This window comes from Lissotriton helveticus, chromosome 8, assembly GCF_964261635.1.
Source record: "Lissotriton helveticus chromosome 8, aLisHel1.1, whole genome shotgun sequence".
Lineage (NCBI taxonomy): Eukaryota > Metazoa > Chordata > Amphibia > Caudata > Salamandridae > Lissotriton > Lissotriton helveticus.
In genome coordinates, this window is record NC_136069.1 from 1,284,006,699 (window position 1) to 1,284,022,140 (window position 15,442).

The 15,442-nt window shown below is 50.6% G+C and overlaps 1 long non-coding RNA gene across 1 annotated transcript; it reads right to left on the reverse strand.

Moving 5' to 3' along the window:
- Nucleotides 1–6,125: 6,125 nt before the first annotated feature.
- LOC144771949 (uncharacterized) lies at nucleotides 6,126–7,273 on the reverse strand. The gene is made up of 3 exons (XR_013599557.1): nucleotides 7,226–7,273; nucleotides 6,489–6,553; nucleotides 6,126–6,248 (listed from the first exon to the last, which is right to left on the reverse strand). It is a non-coding gene; the product is annotated as an uncharacterized LOC144771949 (long non-coding RNA).
- Between the last annotated feature and the right edge of the window lie 8,169 nt (nucleotides 7,274–15,442).

Below are 15,442 nucleotides of genomic sequence, written 5' to 3' on the forward strand. Positions count from 1 at the left end.
AGACCCACATTCTATGTTTCTGATGTCACATGGTCTCTGTATTCTGTCTTGTCAGTTAGCTCCCTGCTTTCAGATGGGAGCACTAGTTATTCTCTGTAGTACTTAATAAATATTATATATTCATCTACCTGGACCATTATCATCATTTACAACACATACCCATCCCACTTAGGGTGAAAAGTGTTACAGCAAGCAAATGATGGACGGAATACTGACAATGCAAACATTCTCCCCAGTCAAAAGATCTGGGTTAAATCCATCGTTCTTTTGCCCACTACGCCACCCCAGTTTGCTCCCAGCCATATGCAAATCAGTCTTGACCCTGTGCCCCATGGGAACAGTCCAGACCGAACTGCAAGGCCAGGTCCTCCCTGGACTGGAAACAAGCATCCTGGGACCGGTTTCAGGGTATGTCACCCTTCTTCAGCAAGGCTAGCTTGAATCCAGTGGCACAGTGAGCAAGGGACCCACGTCTGGGCACACCCATCCCACTTAGGGCGAAAAGTGTTGCAGCAAACAAATGATGGATGGAATGTTGACAATGCAAACATTCTCCCCCAGTCAAGGCAGGCAGCAGAAGTGGACAACACAGATACAGACCCCAACATAACAGTGCACAATGGCTATGAGCTCATGCTATCCACCATGTCTTACCCATCATGCACTGGGACAGGAACAGACTAATTTGCATATAGCCAAGTTCTGAGCTGGGATAGTGCAGTGAGCTAAAAAACGGTGATGGATCAAGCCCTGATCTTTGGACTGGGTAAGAGTGGTCTGCTTAATTCAGGCACTCTGTTCATCACCACCCCCTTTTCTGAATCATTTTGTCCACCCTAAGCGTGGAAGGGTATACTCAGATGTGAGTCCCTTGCTCATTGCACCATCAGGATTCAAGCAAGCCGGGCCGACGACGCCTGAAATGGCAGAAACCGGTCCCCGGAAGCTTGTTTCCTTCCCAGTACAAGAATTGGCTTGGTAGTTTGGTTTGCCCTGTTCCCATCATGCACTGGGACAGGAACAGACTAATTTGCATATAGCCAAGTTCTGAGCTGGGATGGTGCAGTGAGCTAAAAAACGGTGATGGATCAAGCCCTGATCTTTGGACTGGGTAAGAGTGGTCTGCTTAATTCAGGCACTCTGTTCATCACCACCCCCCTTTTCTGAATCATTAGCTTGAATCCAGTGGCACAGCCGACCTGTAAGCCCCGCCCACTCACGCAGGCCACGCCCCCTCCGCTAGCATCACTCTTAAGCGCTGAACACAAGCGCCGGCCCCAGAATCACTTTGCTCTCCTGAGGCACAGCCGGGAGCAGCGCTCTACGCTCGTTTAAAAATTATTTATTTGTGTTTTTAAAACTGTATTACTTGACTCACCCCTGGGCCATCACCATCATTTGGCACTGACACCCCCCGCACAGCGGAGCTATCGCTGCAGCGGGCGAGGTGTTTGAATTCCTGATTGCCGCCATTCGCCGCGAGCTCTAAGCCACGCCCACTTGCGCAGGCCACGCCCCCTTCCACCCCCCTCCTTCACTGGTATTTAACATGTGTCACCATCGGAAGCGCAGCTCTCCCTCTGGGGTCATGCTGGATCCAGCGGTACGCTTGGCCTGGCCTTGCCTTTGTCCCTCTATCCCCTGTTTACCAGGTGTACCCCCTATAGTGCCCTCCTTTTCCTGCTTCACAGGGGTCTGGATGGGAGATGAGGTTGTGGGTGAATCTTCCCTGGAGCTCTTTTAATGTGGACTCTTAGCAGGCACCAGCTTCTCAGTGGGCACGGCAACTGTCTGCTTGTCTTTGCGAGACGCTTTTGGGAAGGGAGAGTCCTTGGCTGGGGATGACTCTGAGGCATGTGAGCCTGAGACCTACTTCTTGGCTTTATGCCCCTGAGTGTCACCTGAAGGGCTTTTGCCTTTGCGCTCTGCGATGGCTTTGGATTTTTGGGGGGACGGGGTCTGCGCTCTGGCCCGATTGGGATGCTGCTTTTGTGTGCTGCGTGTGCTGTATCTTGAGCCTGAGATCTGTGGTGTGTGGTCACTATCGTCAGATGTAGCCACTGGCAGGGCGGTGGCCAAAGGGACTGGAGCTGGACTCTGGGATTGTGCCTGTTGAATGGCTGCTGTCACTGCGGACGACAAAGACTGGACAGTCCGGTGTAGCCCACCCATGTCTGAATGAATGCCCTCCATGAAAGCAACGACCTGTGCCAACTTTTTGTTGTGGTCTAGGAATGCATTGATGAGAGTTGTCTGGTCCACACACAGCTGGCGCAAAAGGTCCACAGACTCAACACTGAGGGCAGCAGGGGAGACAGGGGCAGCGGTGCATGGGGTGAAAGACACTCTTGCCTTCTTACAGGTGTGAACACGGGCATCACTAGTGGAAGTACACTGGATGCTGTGTGGTGGAAGAGGAGGCAGAGTTCCCGCTCTTTGTGGCTGCCAACATCGATGTGTCACCGCTGGCATCAGATGACGTTGAGGTTGGTGCCTCTGGATGTGATTCCTCAAGCAGACTCCTGTTCCCCTCCAAGGCGCTGGTCACATCAGTGTCACTGTGCTCGTGTGTAGCAGTCGTGCTTGATGCCTCACCACTGGTGTCTGTCCCCTGTCCTTCTTTGCCCACGGGAGATATTGCAAGAGACAGAGATGTAGTGTTAGTTCAGTCACTTTAACACAAACATCATATGCAAGCAAAGCACGAAACAAGATGATGATATCCCCATGTTGCACACCACCCTGTGCAGTAACATTGTGCAACCTCAATTCAAATGTCGATTTTTGCGTGTTATCATGCAAATGTGGCATAGGTGACCCATGTGATAACCACACAGTCAAATAGCCTGCCGGTGGCTCCGTGTAACCAGACACACAGATCCCTCTGAGCACAACTAGGGCCGTGCGGGGAGAAAAGATGTACCTCCCAACATGTTGCCACTGTCACATCTGGAGCAACAGCAAACAAATGATGGATGGAATGATGACAATGCAAACATTCTCCCTCAGTAAAAAGATCTGGTTTAAATCCATTGTTCTTTAGCCCACTACGCCACCCCTGTTTAGACCCAGCCATATGCAAATCTGTCTTGACCCTGTGCCCCATGGGAACGGTCCAGACCGAACTGCCAGGCCAGGTCCTCCCTGGACTGGAATCAAGCATCCTGGGACCGGTTTCAGGGTATGTCACTCTTCTTCAGCCAGGCTAGCTTGAATCCAGTGGCACAGTGAGCAAGGGACCCACGTCTGGGCATACCCATCCCACTTAGGGTGAAAAGTGTTACAGCAAGCAAATGATGGACGGAATACTGACAATGCAAACATTCTCCCCAGTCAAAAGATCTGGGTTAAATCCATCGTTCTTTTGCCCACTACGCCACCCCAGTTTGGTCCCAGCCATATGCAAATCAGTCTTGACCCTGTGGCCCATGGGAACAGTCGAGACCGAACTGCCAGGCCAGGTCCTCCCTGGACTGGAAACAAGCATCCTGGGACCGGTTTCAGGGTATGTCACCCTTCTTCAGCAAGGCTAGCTTGAATCCAGTGGCACAGTGAGCAAGGGACCCACGTCTGGGCACACCCATCCCACTTAGGGCGAAAAGTGTTGCAGCAAACAAATGATGGATGGAATGTTGACAATGCAAACATTCTCCCCCAGTCAAGGCAGGCAGCAGAAGTGGACAACACAGATACAGACCCCAACATAACAGTCCACAATGGCTATGAGCTCATGCCATCCACCATGTCTTACTTTGAGGCACAACTACAGTTGCACATTGGTGTCAGATGTGTAGTCCTTAAAATTCTGACGTCAGGCAATGCACACATTGATGAAAGTACACTCAGATGATGCACACCGCCGTTCCCTTCCATGGAATGTCCCTGACCACCCCAATGCAGACGATGCCAGAAGGCGACAACTCACAATGCAATGTCAAGGGCCATTAATCCAATGACATGATAAAGTAAAGGGTAGGGCAAATGCTTGACAGTTGCACCCAACCCAGAGGGCACTTACAAGCCATTGCATCACACTAGCAACATCACAGAGCACAGCGCGGGCCCAGGCTGTGAACACATGCAGCCACTCACAACCAAAGTCACCCTTCCCAGAATAATCACCACCCGGCTTGCTGCTGATGCTCCTTCAGACGTGCATCCAGCTCAGTCTGTGTCACAGCTAAGATGCAGGCCATTAGTGGTGTCATGCTGCTGCGCGCCAACCTGCCAGTCCGAGGGGGCAGCCCCATCATCATCTCTGCCACGTTTTTGCTCAGCCGGTAGATGTCATCCCACATCTTGTGACAGTGTGTGCACCATCAGTTGAAGACACCCAGACCCCGCACCTTACCTGCAATGGCCCTCCACACGGCCTTACGCTGGTAGACTTTGAGCTGCAGGCATGGGAGACAAGAGGGGGAAAATTCAGTTACACAGTGTTATGTACCACTATCTCTCAGTACAGGAGCATGATACTAACTCAGCACAACTTCACTGAGAGAGCGGACACAGTACCTGCACATCTCATACACATACAGGATGCCAGCACAGAAAGCGATGTTTAGGCTGCCCACATCTACTATCCAGTTTGTGGGTGAACAAGACATACATTACATTTCTAAATATGTTTAGGGGCAGACTCATTGTGTTCAACACTGCACAGCCATCAATGTCTTTGCCCTGTGAATGGCTCACTGTGTCATGGAGGTCACATTGAGGGACATGATCTTACAATCTCACACCCTTCTCACAAGGCCTGTCGTGTGCAATCTACAGGGCTGAGATGGCTCTTTGATGGATAGTCTAGCAAACAACACACATGTTTCACTCTGTACATTCAGTAATGTGTCCTTGTCAGATTGGGCAGTGACTGTGCAGGCCAGGTGGGCTCACACTGAGGTCCAACGTGGGTCATCAGAAATGTCACATGAAGGGACAAATTGAGAGCGGAAACAGTGCCTACACATGCAAGTCTGTACACATGCTGGTGGAAATGAAAGGGGCGGTGCACAAAAGTACAACAATCTGCTGTGTCATAGGCGAATTACCACCAAGAGTGTCACCCTCTGGTATTAAAGTCCTGAGCATAGTGCTGACCTATACATGATGCTAATTTTGAGTCTGACACAATTCCATCAGTACCCTCTGGACGTAACCCCCAGCTAAGGCCACAAATTGGCCTGTGAAGAACATCAGGGATCCACACTTCCATTCACACCAGCAATTTCCGTCCTGACTCCTGCATTACCAACTTTCTGCGTCACTGTATGGCTGACAAAACAATACATGTCCCTCCAATATTGATGTGCAGGCAGTGAAACATGTGAAATAGGCTAGACACCCCTTTCCCCTGGAGACAGTATGCTAGACCATGCATGACACAGCCCTACCCTCTCAGGCACATACTACAGCAGATCAACGTCATGTGTGCACTCCCTGCAATCTCACTTCCACTCTGAAACACTTACCACAACATTTGGAGCACCATATAGCCTCCCATGAGCACCTCGTCCACCAGGACCTCCAGCGCCTCTGTGGTGAAGGGATGGGCCTGGATCTTCTCAGTCCTCTATTTAAACCACAGAAAGAGGGTCCCAGGGAATGTTTAACGACCTTCCAATACTACAACCCTGACAATTACTTATATACCAACCTAAGAGTAGCAAGGGGTCAAAAGAACCTAGTGTGTATGCCTCGTCCGAATGATGGTGTGTGCTATAATCAAATCAAATAGCAAAATCTGTCAGAGGGTCTCTCCAAATGCTCAAAGAGATCCCATCAGACTTCCACCCTGTACCGCCCTACATCATTTGGGAACCTTCAAAGTGCACATGGGAAATCGAGTACCCAGTGCAAGATTTGGCCAGACTTAACCAAATCCCTCACATAAATTCCAAACAGTCTATGATGTAATCAATATCAGGTATCAGGAGGTAGTTGAAAAGCAGTGCTACATAATATCAACCAAAAAGTGTGTAAAGTGCTGTGGCTAAAATCGAGTAAAAGGAGGAAAATATGTTTAATGGACACCTCCCTTCTCTCAATATTAAAAACAGTGCAAATGGTAGCTTTAGCATATAACTACACAGATAAACAAAGTGGTCGACATGTTTCTGCAGACTATCAATGGGCCCATAGGTCACCTTGCTGCTTCATCAGGACCTATTTTCGCTACTGCTATGTGTAATAATGTGATTCAAATTAGAAAATAATGTGACAATTAAAATAAATATCACCTGAAAGTTCTCCTGTATTCAAATTGTCGGAGTGCACCAAGTGGACAAACATACACACACACAAAGATGAGAGAAATGTACATATCATTAGTGATTTTGTCATATTTAAAAAAATCAGCTGCTGAATTAGCATATCCAGTCAGGTAAATGTACTGCAAAACATCATGTCACCTCCAATGGGTGTACCTTGAGAGCTAGACCTTCAATGTGTCTCATAATCATATGTGCGAAGAACATATAACTCACACTCACCCAATTTGTAGGAGAATGTCGCCCCCCCTCACCTGGCCACAGCTCAGGTAACACGGAGCACCGCTCTGTTCAAGCCAAACAAATGAAACAGATCAGAGGAAGCACCTCGCTGCTGCACAACAAAACTGCACGTCTTTACTAGATCTAACATGTGTGAATAGAACCTTCATTTCTTATTATAAACGTAGTAGTCATTGACCAATTAGGTCACCCTTGGCATCCTAGGTGAATTGAGGCACAGCGTCTGTACAAGTAGTCATCATGTTCACAAGAATATTAATAGAGCAGTGTCTACTCACAAGTCTCGTCATGGGTGAGTTTCTATGACCTGCATCCTATAGCGCAAAACCTATTATGATCAAAATGCATGCGCTCTCATAGTAGTTTGCTATGTCAACTACTCATTAGGTGCGGTAAATACGGTGGAAAGAGCCCATGACTCACGCTCAATATACACCGCACCACTCTTTAAGTAAAGCGAGACAAAACCATCCACCGGCCGAATGCTGTTGAAAGCTATCATACGCCGTGTGTCTGTATCGTGACCCAAAAATACAGCAGCCATCCCTCGCGCCGTTTCTAAGCATGTAAAGAATGCTTGCTATCGTTTTAGGCAAGCGTGATCTCAGCTGTTTTGCCGCGCCTGCAGTTTTTTAATTACCCCTTCCAACAACTATCGCAAACCTTCTGATCTCTCTGCTAGTCCAATTGTCGCCCAGCGGAGCCTGTCTGCCTACCTGTCCGTCGGTACTCCAGACGTCCTTCTGGGCTGTCTGTGGGAGGTACCGGACGGTCAGAAGGAGGTCTATTAGGCAGAATCCCTGGTTGGCTAACGTTGTGATGTCATATCAGCGCGCCCTCCCGAGGCTATAGGGAAATGTAGTACATTGGCGTATTATCGCCGATTTCACAGAGCCTATGTAGGTTATGAATGTGTTCAAAAACACTTATCTTAATGTTTTGTGAATTCAGCTTGAGCCTACCAATGATGCAATTTTCTATCACTCACTCCTTATTACTCGTTGTATGAGATAAATGCTCCGACTGCTATTCTCCGCACTACAGGACTACAGATTATACTACAAAACTCCTGGGAATCTAGGGAAATGTAGTTGTGTCCACCCCGTTTATATAGTGTTAGCAATCTTGTGTGACAATACACTCCTCTTTGCCCCTGCTTTTTCGTGCTCATGGGAGAGCAGATGTTGGGTTCCGAACGGTACAGGTCGCCAGGAACCTTATCAAGGCCAGCTACTTTCCCTGGCACTATTTTTTCTAGGGATTTATACACTTCCTTCAGGGTAATCTTTGGGGAGTCTGGATCTATTTCAAAAAGAGCTAAAAGGTCCTGCCCCTCGCTAGTACATTCGTCGGGACTTTGAGCATATAGGAGTTTGTAATGGGCTTCCCATTTTCCTGCAGCTATATTGGGTTCGACAGCACCCTGTCCTCTTGCAGTTCCTGAGCTCACTATATTCCAGAAAGATTTTAGGTCTTTATTTCCCAGAGCCTGTTTAAGATTTGCCCACTGTTCCTCTCCCCAGGAGATTTTGGCAGCGTTAATGGAGTTTTTATATACAAGCCTTGCCATTTTTATAGTGTGACTGCACTTGGATTTTATGGCCTCTATCAGGGCACTTTTCGTATGCCTACAATTAGAATCAAACCAAGATTGGCATGATTTGTGGGCACCGATCTTCCAAAAGACGTCTTTCAGACTCAGGAAAGTTTGGCGGTTAATTTCAGCTACCTTGCTCAATGGGGTACCAAGTTATCGTAGTTCACATACTCTAACATAGCCTCACGGTCTGGAATGAACTCCCTATATAGTGTTGCCATTTTTTCCTGAGAGTTCTCTAACCATGATCACTTCACTCTCCTCCTGTTATTACTGAGGAGAAGCCCATCATCTTGATCACTATGACCCGGGCTATGATCGGCCCCAGGGGAGATTGCAAAACTTACCATCAGCGTATTATGGTCACTGTCCTCGCGTGGTATGATTCTAAAGTCAGAGGCTAACGACCATATTCTAGTTTCCAGTAATATATAATCTAGGATTGAGGAATGGACCAACCTGTTGTAGGTAAAACTACCTGGGGAGTCCAAGGGAAACCGCACATTACAAGCTCTCAGTGAATATCTCAGAGTTAGAGCTTTGATTTGAAGAGCTAGGGGGGACCATGCCCTGATCCGAGGGATATTGGGCTCAGGAATAGCCCATATCTTATCCTCTTCTACACTGTCCGAATCCTCAAATTCCAGTAGAGGCTCAAATTGACAATTCAGATCGCCTCCCAGAATTATCGCAGCATCCACAGGAATATCCGAGAGGAGGTCTTCTAAGTGTGCGAGTACAGGGGACTCCTTGCCCGTCTTGACTGGCCTAGCGTCAATATTAATTAAGAAAAGTTTTAAATTATTAGGAAAGGATAATATTAGGCAAAGGATATCTGGACTATGTGAATCCACTTGCCTAACGTTGCAGTTCAGATGGCATCCCACTCAAGTGCTTAGTCCACCTGAAGGCCTACCCCTAGTTCCAGCAATGGCAGGGATATAGAATGTTGCGAAGCCCCAACGAACAGGGTGGTCTGTAGCCCATGTTTCCTGAAATAAGCATATATCACAGGAATCTACAAAAACTCCCCATTCGGGACAGTATAATTTATTTTTAATACCAGCCATATTCCACTATAGCAACTTGGTTCTAGGGAAGGTGGATCGTTTATCGTCTGGAGCCTTCATAGCTAATTCCCTCATTGGTGGAACTACAAAATCATTCACGGAATTTTGAGTAAAAGGAGAATCAAGGTGGACTGCGTTTTCTACAAAGCTTTCGGTTGAATTTAACGGGCTTGTAGTAATCAGCTCAAATGTAGGTGGGATCTTGCACGCTACCCTTCCACTATCAATGACAATCTTCAATTTTCCGGCTGCCCTCTCAGTGTTGGCTTCGTGCGTTGCTAACCCAGCGTTACTACATGGGGACCCTGGGATCAAAAGTCAGTCCACCTCCTCCAAACTCTCAAATCTGTTAAAGAATGGTAAGTTGAATGGTTGGAGCCGTTGCATGCCTTCCACCTGGTCCCTCCCAGGTCGATGTGAAGCCCGCTCCCTAGTACCATAACATGACCCGACCCCTGGTCCACAAACAAAACCATGATAATAGAAATAAGTGAGGGTAAGAAGTTTGATGGTAGAGCCCCCGTTGCTCAGATATAAAATTTGTTGTACCAAATAGGGGTTCCTGAAGTTAACAACTACACAGTCCCCACTAATATCCTTAGCCCGGTTGCCAATCCACTTCACCCTTCGGGTCATCAAAATGTCAGCTGCATTTGCATAAGAAAACTGGTATTGTCTAGTGTTAGACCTGACACCTTTTGGCGTGGTTCTTCCCCCATCTTTTTGCCTCTGACTCATGTGTTTTGATGCTGTGCTGGATTTCGTTTTTGCTGATTGAGATGCTTTGGACACTCTGCCACTGCTGATCAGTGTCAGAGTGTGAGTGCTCCCTCTGTAAATTGTAATATTGATTGGCATATTTGTATCACCCCGAAGTCCCTAGTAAAGTGCACTGTGTGTGCCAGGGCTGGTGATGACAAATGCTACTAGTGGGCCTGCAGCGCAGATTGCGCCACCCACATGAGTAGCTTTAAAATGGTGACTCAGGCCTGCCAGCGCAGAGCCTGTGTGCAGTCAGTGACTGCCATGTCAGCCTGGCCAGTGTCCCCACTGGCTAGGCCTAACCCTTCCCTGTCTGTGCACATCAGTCACCCCTATGGAAGGCTCAAGGTACCCCCCTGGGCAGGGTGCAGTGTATGGATAAGGTAGAGCATGTACTAGTGCAGGTAGTATGCTCTGGTAGTGGGCTGCAGCCATGTTATGTGCTCACTGCTGAAAGGCTATCTTGCTCCATAGAGTAACATGGAGGAGGCTGGGCCCATGTGATACCAGCCTATCTTCCCATAGGAACAAGATGGGACATAAGTGAAAGATATCCCTGAACTCAGAATTTAATGACACATCTTTTAGTGAAGGGTGTTTTTAAATCCTGTGTGGGAGAATAGCACTTTTAGAAAGTGGTTGTTCTCTTGTCTAAACCTTTCTGTGTGTCTGGGTTTGTGGAATGCCTGCCTGGTCTGGATGTGACAGGGGGGGCTGCAGAGCCCCAGAGGAGAGGGTCGGAGCCATCCCGGGGATGAAAGGGCACATCTGCCTGCCTGGGAGGTGGGAGGAAGGAATGCCTGATAAGTGCTGGGCTGTGCTGGTCTGCCTCCCACTGCTAGCCCCCTCCTGATGGACAACGGACACCTTTGGCCCTGAAGCTGACAGGAAGAAGAGAGCCAGAGACACCTCAGTGCTCCGCAACCCCCAGAACTGGTTTAGACTGGACCAAGGGCCTCCATGCACAAAGACTTCAAAGAACTTCAATGACATTGAGGGGTATAAGGAAAGGACCCCTGACTACAGAAGTTTAGATTCTGAAATTCTGCAAGCAAGAAGGAACCTTTGCTGGAAGGAGGACAGCTAGAGAACTAAAGGAAGACTGCCTTGCTGTGTGCTCTAAGGGCTGACCTGTTCTACTGTCCAACTGGAAGCTAAGGAGGAGAAAGGGACTTTGCTGTGTGCTGTGACCCTGCCTACTTGAAACTGCCAAGACTCTGCTGTGTGCTGTGTCTACAACTGAATCTCCAAGGGCCTGAGAAGAGCTGGCCTCCTGTTGGGAACCCAGGACTAAAGGTTCCTAAAGCTATCCCAGAAAACGACGGAAAAATCGTGCTGTTGGGACCCGAGACGCGTGGGGCTTGACTGCGGAGCGTGAGGAAGGGTTCGGTGTGCTCATCGGCACATTACTCGTGAGGGTCGGAGGCTTGTGGAGCCTCCCCTCGTGAAATCCGCTCCACGGTGGTGGCAAGGGCGAGAGGGGGGTCTAGTTGTGACCAGCGCCCTGGAAAACCCTTTGCCGCCAAATCACCACCGCAGCCCGGGGCCAGGATACCCCCGTAATCTGCTCCGAGGTCAAGGAGCCGAAGCGCCAAAGAAACGAAGGAGCCGCGCTCCCATTGGTGGAGGGAGCCGAGCCCCTCACTTACGCCACGACGGGATTGGCCCGTGCGGCGCAGCGTCATCAGCTGTGGTGGGCCGTGATTGGCCGAAGTAGCGGAGCGTCATTGCCAGCCTGTCCCGGGAGCCGCTCTGCCATTGGCTGACTCCCGGGCACTGAAGGGGCTCGACCAGAGGGCCGCGACGTGATTGGCCCGCACAGCTGGAGCAGCCTGGAAGCCGCCGAGGGAATCGCGCCCTGATCACCCCCCCCCAGCGAGGAGCCGACCGACGGAGCAGCTGGCTGACCCGTCCTCGCCGAGGGAGTGAGTCTGCGTGTGTTCCCCGCCCCGGGCCTGTCGTCCCCCGAGGTGCTGCATCCCCCGCCGCTCGTTGGATTGTCGAGAGCGGGCGGGAGAGCCCCAGGGGACCGGCCGGGGCCAGGTGGGAGTGTGCGCTGCTAGGCGCGAGGTGCCTGAATCTATCCGGCGCACGTGTAAGCCCCCACACCACAGGAAAGGAGTCCCCAGGAGACCGGGTGAGGCGCGCTTGCTGCACTTGGGGGGCTAAGGGCCTAAGAAGGCGGGCTGGGAATAACTACGCTTGGGTATTGCATTGACTGCTCGTTTTTAGAGCCAATTGAATAGAAGCCAGTGGCATTACGTTTAACCACTGATCAAAGAGACTAGAGACTATTTGCTTTTATGAGATCTGCCTATTTACAAGGACCATTGAGAATTAAGTGCAACCTGTAAGATAAAATGCTAAGTTGTCTGAAGAAGTGATTATCACGCAACTGCTTCATTTACATGCTGAAACTAGATAAAGCTATATATTTTTATAAAATATACTTACCTGTGTGGTCTCAGTTTGTGGTGGATTGGGGATTATTGTTGTGTTAAGTGCAAATGTTATCCACATTGCCTCTGTTTAGCCTAGACTGCTCGCGCCATGCTACCTAGAGGGTGAGCAGGGGTTATCTCAGCAGAAGAGTGGGGGGGACACGGGTAATCAAAAGGAGTCTTCTAAAGGGCCCCAAAGTAGTTCCCAGGAGAAGGTGTCTCAACCCCCCAAGCCTAAGAAGTCCTGGCCCCATAAGGGCCCGCAGGACAAAAAGACCCTTACTTGCTATTCATGCAGGGAGGTGGGGCACATTGCTCCAAGCTGTCCAAAGAAGAAATCAGCACCCACTGGTGCTCCAGCTCCAGCTCCGGCGTTGGCCAGTGTAGCTTTGGGAGGGGATATGATTTCTAGTGGGGAGGAGGGGTTAGCATTGATGACCCTTGTCTCTCTAGGAGACCAAGAGATGGCCCAGGAAACCTTGCTGCCCCACAATACTAAGAAATACGGGCAGAAGGTGACCATCAATGGACAGGTGGTGGAGGCTCTGAGAGACACAGGGGCCAGCTTGACATCTGTTAGGTGTCGGTGGGTGTCGGAAGAGCAAATTATTCCCCAGGTACTCCGGCCTGTGGTGGCAGCTGACAGTTCAGTGCGCTACTGCAAGCTGGCGAAAGTTCCATTCGAATGGGGAGGAGTCTCCGGTATTCTGGAGATTGTTGTAAGTGATGCCTTGCCTGTAGATTGTCTATTAGGTAATGACCTGGAGAGCTCCCCATGGAAAGAGGTGGAGCACAGGACTCACTTGGAGATGTTGGGTTTGCCTGCGTGGATCTGTGTGTCCACCCGTGCAATGACAGCCAGAGAGGGCGGTCTAGCAGAGCTGGAGCCTGGAACAATGGCCCAGGGACCTGCCAAGAGAGGAAGGGGTAGAGGGCGCGGGAAACCGCCCCCCACTGTTCCCACGGTCCAGGAGGAGGCAGACCCGGAAGGGGATGCCCTGGAACCTACAGGGGAGCTGGTGGCCGAACTAGGGGAATTGCCTGAGCTGTCCCAGTGGCAGCAAGAGGGTGGTCCCTCCAGGGAGGAATTCTGCCAGGCTCAGAAGGAGTGCCCTTCTCTCATTGGTGTGCGGCAGCAGGCTGCAGACCAGGCCGCAGGCCTGGGGTCCAAGGAGCATTTGATCTACTGGGAGGATGACTTACTTCATAGTGAGCCTAAGTTCGCTGAGCCCGGTGCAGCCCGTGTGCTGGTGGTACCGGAGCGCTTCAGGAACTTCCTACTGGGTCTGGCTCATGACGTGCCTCTCGCAGGACATCTGGGGCAAGACAAGACCTATCACAGGCTTGTCACCCATTTCTACTGGCCCCAGATGAAGACGCACGTCTCTGCCTTTTGTAAATCTTGCCAGACTTGTCAGGCTAGTGGCAAGAGCGGAGGGAAGCGCGTGGCCCCCCTCCAACCCTTTCCCGTGGTGAGCACCCCTTTTGAGCGGGTGGGCATTGACATCGTGGGGCCCCTGGATCCCAAGACAGCCCTAGGCAACAGGTTTATCCTGGTCTTGGTGGACCATGCCACTCGGTACCCGGAAGCCCTCCCGCTCAGGACAGTCACCGCCCCAGTGGTGGGCCGTGCCCTGATGGGGATCTTTTCCCGGGTGGGATTTCCCAGGGAGGTCGTCTCATACCGCGGGACAAACTTCATTTCTAAGTATATGAAGTCCCTGTGGAGTGAGTGTGGGGTGACATACAAATTCACCACTCCTTACCACCCTCAAGGAAATGGTTTGGTTGAGAGATTCAACCGCACATTGAAGGGCATGATTATGGGCCTGGAAGAGCCCATGAGGCGGAAATGGGATGTCTTGTTGCCATGCCTGTTGTTTGCCTACAGGGAGGTGCCTCAGAAATCCTTAGGGTTCAGTCCCTTTGAGTTGCTGTATGGCCACCCTGTCAGAGGGCCTCTGACTCTGGTGAAAGAGGGGTGGGAGAAATCCCGTGGGAAAACCCCTCAGGATGTGTTCAGCTATGTGCTGGCCATTCGCAACCAGACCAAGCGCTTCAGGAAGCTCGCTCAAGAGAACCTGGAGGCTAGCCAGGAGGAAATGAAGAGGTGGTATGACCAGAACACTTCTTTGGTTGAGTTCCAACCTGGTCAGAAAGTGTGGGTGATGGCACCAGTGGAGCCTTGTGCGCTCCGCGACAAGTGGTCTGGGCCATATGAGGTGGTGGGGCGCAAGAGCGAGGTTACCTATTTGGTTAACCTGAAGACTCCCAGGCAGCCCCTGAGAGTGCTGCATGTGAACCGCCTCAAACCCCACTTTGAGAGGACGGAAGTGACTATGCTCATGGCTACAGATGCTGGAGGGGAGGAGGATAGTGATCCTCTCCCTGACCTCCTGGCAGTCAAGGAGCAAGATGGGTCAGTGGATGGTGTGGTCCTCTCCCCCACCCTGACTCCAGAGTAGCAGGAGGACTGTCGCCAAGTCTTGGGTCAGTTCGCCCCCCTGTTCTCCCTGACCCCAGGTGTCACCAAGTGGTGCGTCCACGACGTGGACACTGGAGACAGTCTGCCTGTGAAACAGAAGTTTTACAGAGTGGCTGACAAGGTCAAAGCCAGCATCAAGGAAGAAGTTTCCAAGATGTTGACGCTAGGGGTTATTGAGCCCTCCAGCAGCCCCTGGGCTAGCCCAGTGGTCTTAGTGCCTAAGAAAGTTGCTACCCCCAGTGGCACCCCAGAACTTCGGTTCTGCGTGGACTACCGTGGGCTCACCCCATCCCCAGAGCGGATGAGCTGGTGGATCGGTTGGGAGCTGCCCAGTACCTGAGTACTTTTGATTTGACTTCAGGGTACTGGCAGATTGCCTTAACTGACGGGGCAAAGGAGAGGTCAGCATTTTCCACACCAGAGGGGCACTTCCAGTTCCGTGTCATGCCCTTTGGGTTGAAAAATGCTCCCGCCACATTTCAGAGATTGGTCAACCAGGTACTGGCAGGGCTGGAGCAATTCAGCGCAGCCTACCTGGATGACATTGCTGTGTTCAGCTCGGTGCACAGACATAATAT